Genomic DNA, 7,529 nt, shown 5'->3' with positions numbered 1-7,529 from the left:
AGTAGGATTGCCCAACCTTCCTTCCGAGGAGTGGCTGGTGGGTTTGAACCGCCAGCCGTCTGGTTAGCAGGCAAGTGTCTTAGCCACTATGCTTAGCAAACCTAAATCGATAAACTCAGAATGATTCAATCTTACATACCTCGCACCATTATCCCACAACTTTAATAGTCATTCCCACAGATACAGTTCAGGTTTCTGTCTGTATAGATTTTTAATGTTAACAAAAGCAGATCTTTTTTGGTGCAGCATACCACTTACTTGGTTACACTTTGTACTTCATCCTTTGGGGCTTGCTTGGACTTATGTCTAGTTAAAGATCTAGAAGCAATAATGGGTGGCTGGCGGTTCCTGAGAACATTCAGCAATATCTTGCGTGGTATCTGCCTCAGGCAAAGACTCAGAAGGAACAGTTGGGTTAATCCCATCAAGTACAGGTGGAAGGAATAATTGTTTTATAATAATCTCTTCAAATGGGAGGGATGGTACTGTTGGCAGGAGGGGATCAACAAAATTTAGGGGCTTAATGTATCCTTATCTTCCTCACTGCCTCCCCATAAGTCCCCATCCCAGGTTTCAGGATGCTATTTCTTCCAATAAATGCCCTCACTTTAACTTCAGACACCATTCAGAGTTGGTCATTCAATTGACATTGTAATTCAGCCACCCTTACAATAAGACTCTGGGTTTGTTTTTTGGCATATCATCTCTGTTACTAGAAGACATAAGGCTTTCTTTCGGGACACAAGTGGAGACATTGAGGTCTTTTATGCAGTGCTTGAGCTGTGACTCAGTAGCCCTGAACTCATCTCCTCTTTCACCAATTTGTCTACCATAAGTAGGACCAACCAACCATCTTCCTTATACTCCTCATGCTGACAAAATTGCAGAAAGGTATCAAACATGTGATCATCTATACCTTCACTTCTCAATTATTTGATCTGTCAAGGGTGCTACTTTGTGTATTATTGTTGCCACCTCATGGCAAGGATTAGTCGGACACTCTTTACTAATGGAGGCAGAGTCATCAATGCCTTTATGATTAATCCAACTGGAGAACCAAAACAAAGTCAGTTAAAACCAATTTAGGAAACTTATCCTCATGATTTTGTTTCGCTAGAACTGCTCTCAGTACCAATTGTCTTAGGCTAGATTCTATAGAGAAATAAAACCAGTAAGCTTATACATATATTGAGAGAGATAAACTTATCTTAGGAAAATGGCTCACACAGTTATAAACCCTGGCAAGTCCTAAGTCCCTGGATCAAACATCAGGCTGGAGGCTTTTCCCAATTCACACAGCTGCAGGGACTGAGGAGTTCAAGTTTGGCAGACAGGAAAATAGGCTGCTGATTTTAGCAGATGACAAATTCAAGATCAGCAGTCCCACAGGACAGTTATAGGCAGCATGACAGGATCCAGATCTACAAAAGATTCCCAAATTTCCCTAGGGCATTTATTTATATATTTGAAGCAGGCCACACCCCTCAGGACACTCCTTTTCAAATGATTGGCTGTTTGAACCATGTACATCAGAACTCATCATGGGTACAACCACACCACAACTGCTTAAACTACTCAGAATCATGGGTCAGACAAGTTGACACACAACTTTAACTATCACAAATACCATATACGACTTATTGAGAAAATAAAAGTTTAGTCATAGAACAGAATTTTCATGATTTGTGATTTTTTTTAAACTTAGATTTTGTTCTCTTAACACACTAACTATTCCATTTCAGAGTAACAATTGAAAGTGGTGGCATTCAATAGCTAGCTATCTCATAATTATTTTCCCATATTATTCCTTATTAATCATACATGGCAAGACTGGTTTTTATATTTTCCTAATCTTTTCTGCCTTCATATATTTGTGAATGTGCAGAACTTTTAGTAAAATAGTTTTTCCACTTTATTTCCTTTTAAAAGACATAAATATTGTGTTCTTTAGCCCACAGTGGATTCTGAGAGAAGTCTGGCTGGATTTGGACTCTGGACAAGAAAAAGGAGATAAAACAAAGGGAGAAGTTATTCCTGTATATCAACACAAGACTTCTACTAATGTGTGAAAGAAAAGTCTATATGTTTTTATCTATTTTTTATCTATTTTATCTATTTTTATCTATTTTTCACAGGAAAAAACTATGAACTCTCCTTTGGCTCTCTGTTTGTGATCTACTCATGCTCAAAATGCTTTTTTTTTTTTTTCCCTGAGAAAGAACTTTACATGTATACACATTCAGAAAATATATTGCATAATGGAGGGATAATATTTTGGGGGCTGCTATTCAGTGTTTTCACAACTCATCTTTCAGTTTGTCATACTGTAGTGGCTTGAGTACTACTGTGAGGATAAAGGCTATACCACTGGTATTTCTGGTATCTCAAATGCCAGCAGGGTCACCCATAGTTGACAGGTTTCAGTGGAGCTTCCAGATGAAGACAGAGTTGGAATAAGGAAGGGACCATCAACTTCTCAAAAATTGGTCAGTGAAAACTTTGTAAATAGCAGTGGAACATTGCCAGATATAGTACTGGAAAATTTTATAAATAGTCCTGAAACATTGTCCAATATAATGCTGGAAGATGAGCCCCTCTGATCAGAAGGCATTCACAGTATGATTGGGAAAGAGCTGCCTCCTCCAAGCAGAGTTGACCTTAATGATGTGGATGGATTAAACTTTTGGGGTATCCATTTGCTGATGGAGCATGACTCAAAATGGGAAAAAAAAACAGCTACAAACATCAATTCATAATCAGAACATGGAATACATGAAACATGAATCTAGGAAAATTGGAAGTTGTGAAAAATGAAACAGAACACATACAGATTGACATCACAGGCATTAGTGAGCTGAAATGGACCAGTTTTGGTCATTCTGAATCATGCAATCATATAATCTATGATGCCATTAATGACAAATTGAAGAGGAATGGTGTGACATTCATCATCACAAAGAATATTTCAAGATCTATCCTGAATTACTATGTTGTCAGTGACTGGGTAATATTCACATGCCTACAAGGAAACTAGTTAGTACTACTATTATTCAAATTTATGCACCAGCCACTAAAGTCTTTGAGTTTAGACAAGGAAATGGAAGATTTTTACCAACTTCTTCAATCTGAAGTTGAACAAACATGAAATCAAGAGTTATTGATTATTAATGGTGATTAGAAGGTAAAAGTTGGAAACAAAGAAGAATCACAAGTAGTTGGAAAATACAGGCTTGCTGACAGAAATGATGCCAGAGATTGCAAGATAGAATTTTGCAAGACCAACGACTTATTCATTGCACACATCTTTTTTTTTTTTTTTTTCAACAACATAAAGGACAACTATAAACCTGGGCCTCACCAGATGGAATACACAGGAATCAGATCTACTACATCTGTGGAAAGAGGTGATAGAGAAGTTCAATATCTTCAACCAAAACAAGGCCAGAAAATGACTGTAGAACTATCAATTGCTCATATGTAAGTTCAAATTGAAGTTCAAGACAATTAAAACAAGTCCATGAGAGCCAAAATACTATGTTGATTATATCCCACATGAATTTAGAGACCATCTAAAGAATAGATTTGACTCACTGAACACCAGTGACTGAAAACCAGATGAACTGTAGGATGACATCAAGAACATCATGCATGAAGTAAGCAAAAGGTCATTAAAAAGACAGGTTAGGAAGAAGTGACCAAAAATGCAGAAAAGACTCTCAAACTTGCTCTTGAATGGACAGTAGCTAAAGCAAATGGAAGAAATGACTAGATAACATTTCAAAGAGAATCTTGAGTAGACAAAGTCAATTATTATAATGAAATATGGAAAGACCTGGAATTAGAAAACCAAAGGGAAGAACTTGCTAAGCATTTCTCAAGCTGGAAGAACTAAAGAAAAATTTCAAGACTTGAGTTGCAATACTGAAAGATTCTATGGGCAAAATATTGAATAGTACAGGAAGCATCAAAAGAAGATGGAAGGAATACACAGAATCACTGTACCAAAAAGAATTTGTTGACATTCATCTATATCAGGAGATGCCATATGATCAGGAAGAAATGTTATTGAAAGAAGAAGTCGAAGCTGCACTGAAGGAATGGGTGAAAAACAAGGCTCCAGGAATTGATAGAATACCTGCTGAGATGTTTCAACAAACAAATGCTGTGCTGGAGGTACTTACTGGTCTATGCCAAGAAATTCGGAAGGCAGCCAACTGGCCTACTGACTAGAAGAGATCTGTATTGTGTCCATTCCAAAGAAAAGTGATACAACAAAATGTGGGAATTATTGAACAATATCATTAATATAACACAATGTAAAATTCTACAGAAGATAATTTAAAAACCGTTGCAGCAGTATATTGACAGGGAATTTCCAGAAATGCAAGCTGGATTCAGAGGAGGATGTAAAAGAAGGGATATCATTGCTGATCTCAGATGGATCTTGGCTGAAAGCAAGGAATACCAGAAAGATGGTTCCTTTATTTTTATTGACTATAAGGCTTTTATTGGCTGCTAACCAGAAGGCTGGCAGTTCAAACCCACCAGCCAGTCCTCGGAAGGAAGGTTGGGGAATCTATTTCCATAGTGATATCACCTTGGAAACCCAAGCAGGGTTGTTGTGAGTCAAGTCCTACTTGATGGCAGTGAGATGAGTTATGCAAGTATGGATAACATGGAGAAGAATGGGAATTCTAGAACTCTTAATTGTGCTAATGAAAAACCTGTACATAAACCAGGAGGCTGTTGTTTGAATAGAACAAGGGGATACTGCATGGTTTAAAATCAGGAAGAGTGTATGTCAGGGTTGTATCCTTTCTCCATGCTTATTCAATATGTATGCCGAGCAAATAATCTGCGAAGCTGGACTATATGAAAAAGAATATAGCATCGGATTGGATGAAGATTCATTAACAACCTGTGATATGCAGACAACACAATCTTTGCTCCTGCAAGTGAAGATGCCTTGAAGCACTTGCTGATGAAGATTAAAGAATACCCTCTGCAGTATGGATTACACCTCAACATAATACAAAAATCCTCACAACTGGACTGATAAATGGAGAAAAACTGAAGTTGTCAAAAATTTTATATTACTTGGATCCACATTCAAAACCCATGGAATCAGAAGTCAAGAAATCAGATGCCATATTGAACTGGGAAAATCTGCTACAAAAGACCTCTTTAAAATGCTGAAGAGCAAAGATGTCTCTTTGAAAACTAAGGTGCACCTAAACCAAACCATGGTATTTTCAATAGCCTCGTATACATGTGAAAGCTGGACAATGAATAAGGAAGACTGACAAAGAGTTGATACTGTTGAGTTTTGGTGTTGGTAAAGAATACTGTACATTCCAGGGACTGCCAGAAGACGGAACAAGTCTTTCCTGGAAGAAGTGCAGCCCCAATGCTCCTTGGAAGTGAGAATTGCCAGGCTTTGTCTCATTTGCTTTGGTCATTTTGTCAGAAGGGGCAGTTCCCTAGAGAAAGATATTGCGCTTGGTAAAGTGGAGGGTCAGTGAAAATGGAGAAAACTCAGCAAGATGGATTGACCCAGTGGCTGCAACAATGGGCTCAGGTATGGCAAGGTTGTGAAGATAGTGCACTATCCAGCAGTGTTTCATTCCATTGTATATAGATAGGGTCACTATGAGTCGGAGCCAACTCACAGGCACCTAATAATGCAAAGCATTTAGGGTTTTGAATATTTGTATGGATGTCAGTTGTTACATACTATCAAGTCCTCACAATCTTTGCGATGTTTAATACCTTTATTGTCACTACTCTGTCAATCTATCCCATTGTTGAGGTTCTTCCTCTTTTTTTCTGACCCTCTTCTTCACCAAACATGATTTCCTTCTCTAGGTACTAGTCCTTTCTGACATTATGAATGAAGTACTGTAGGCAAAGTCTAGCCATCTTCCCTGCTGAGGAGAATTCTTGTTTTACTTCTTCCAGAAAAATGTGTTCATTCTTCTGGACGTCAATAGTATATTCAATATTCTTCACCAACACCACAAGTCACATGTATCTATTCTTCTTCAACCTTCCTTATTCATTGTCATGTTTCACACATATATGAGGCAATTGTAAATAACATGGTTTGGGTCAAGTGCATCTTACTCCACAAAGTGACATTTCTCCTTTTTACCACTTGCAGCAGGTCTTTTTGGAGCATATTGACCAAATGTAATGCATAGTTTGAATTCTTGACTGCTGGCTCCATGGGTGTTAATTGTGAATCCAAGTAAAATAAAATCCATGACGACTTCATTCTTTTCTGGATTCATCATAGTGTTACTTATTGGCCCAGTGGTGAAGATTTTGTTTTCTTTATGTTGAATTTTACTCCATACTGAAGGCTGTAGACTTTGATGTTCATAGGTAAGTTCTTTAAGTGCTCTTTGCTTCTAGCAAGCAAAGTTGTGTCATCTGCATATTGCAGGTTGTTAATGAGTCTTCCTCCAATCCTAATGCCATGTTTTTCTTCAGGTAGTCCAGCTTCTCACATTATTTGCTTTGCATACAGTTTGAAATAGTGTGGTGACATGATACAACACTGACACATACCTTTTTTTTTTTTTTTTTTAATCCACATAGTATCTCCTTATTTTGTTCATGTGACTGACTGCCTCTTGGTCTATGTACAGGTTCTACATGAGAGCAATTAAGTGTTATTTGGAATGTTATCTACAATTTGTTTTGATTCACATGGTCAAAGCCTTTGCATAGTCAATGAAACACAGGTAATCATCTTTCAGCCAAGATTTCATGTGGTATCAGCAAAGATATCCCTTGTTCCATGTCCTTTTCTGAATCCAGCTTTATTTCCTGGTAGTTTTTTGCTGATGCACTGCTGTAACCATTTCTGAATTGTTGTCTGCAAAACTTTACTTAAATGTAATATTAATGATATTGTTCAATAATTTCTGCATTCTGTTGGATCACCTTCCTTTGAAATAGACATAAACATGGATTTCTTCTAGTTAGTTGGCAAGGTAGCTCCCTTCTTAATTTCTTGGCAAAGATGAGTGAATACTTTCAGCATTGTGTTCACTTGTTATAATATCTCAATCAGTATTCTGTCAATTTCTGGAAACTTTTTATTTATTTATTTGCCAATGCCTTCAATACAACTTGGAATTACTCCCTCACTACCATTGTTTTTTGATCATATGCTACTTTCTAAAATGATTGAATGTCCACCAATTTTTTTTTGTACAGTGACTTTGTGTATTCCAACCATCTTCTTTTGATACTTCCTGCATTATTCAATATTTTGACTATGAAAAATCATCAACATTGAAACTCAAGTCTTGAATTTTTTCTTTAGTTCTTTCTGCTTAAGTTAGGGTGAGCTTCTTCCCTTTTGGTTTTCTCATTACAGGTCTTTGGATATTCCATTATACTACTGCTCTAAATTGTTTTCTCTAACTGTACCTTAAAATATGTTCAGCTTTTTACTTCATCTTTTCTTCCATTTCCTTTAGCTAGTTTCCATTCAAGAGCAAGTTTTTTTTTTTTTTTTT

The sequence above is a fragment of the Orycteropus afer genome, unplaced genomic scaffold (genome assembly GCF_000298275.1).
Source record: "Orycteropus afer afer isolate SDZICR_OR568_19922 unplaced genomic scaffold, OryAfe1.0 scaffold00418, whole genome shotgun sequence".
Taxonomy (NCBI): domain Eukaryota; kingdom Metazoa; phylum Chordata; class Mammalia; order Tubulidentata; family Orycteropodidae; genus Orycteropus; species Orycteropus afer.
The sequence above is the reverse complement of the archived record's forward strand: the minus strand, read 5'-3'. Positions refer to the sequence as shown.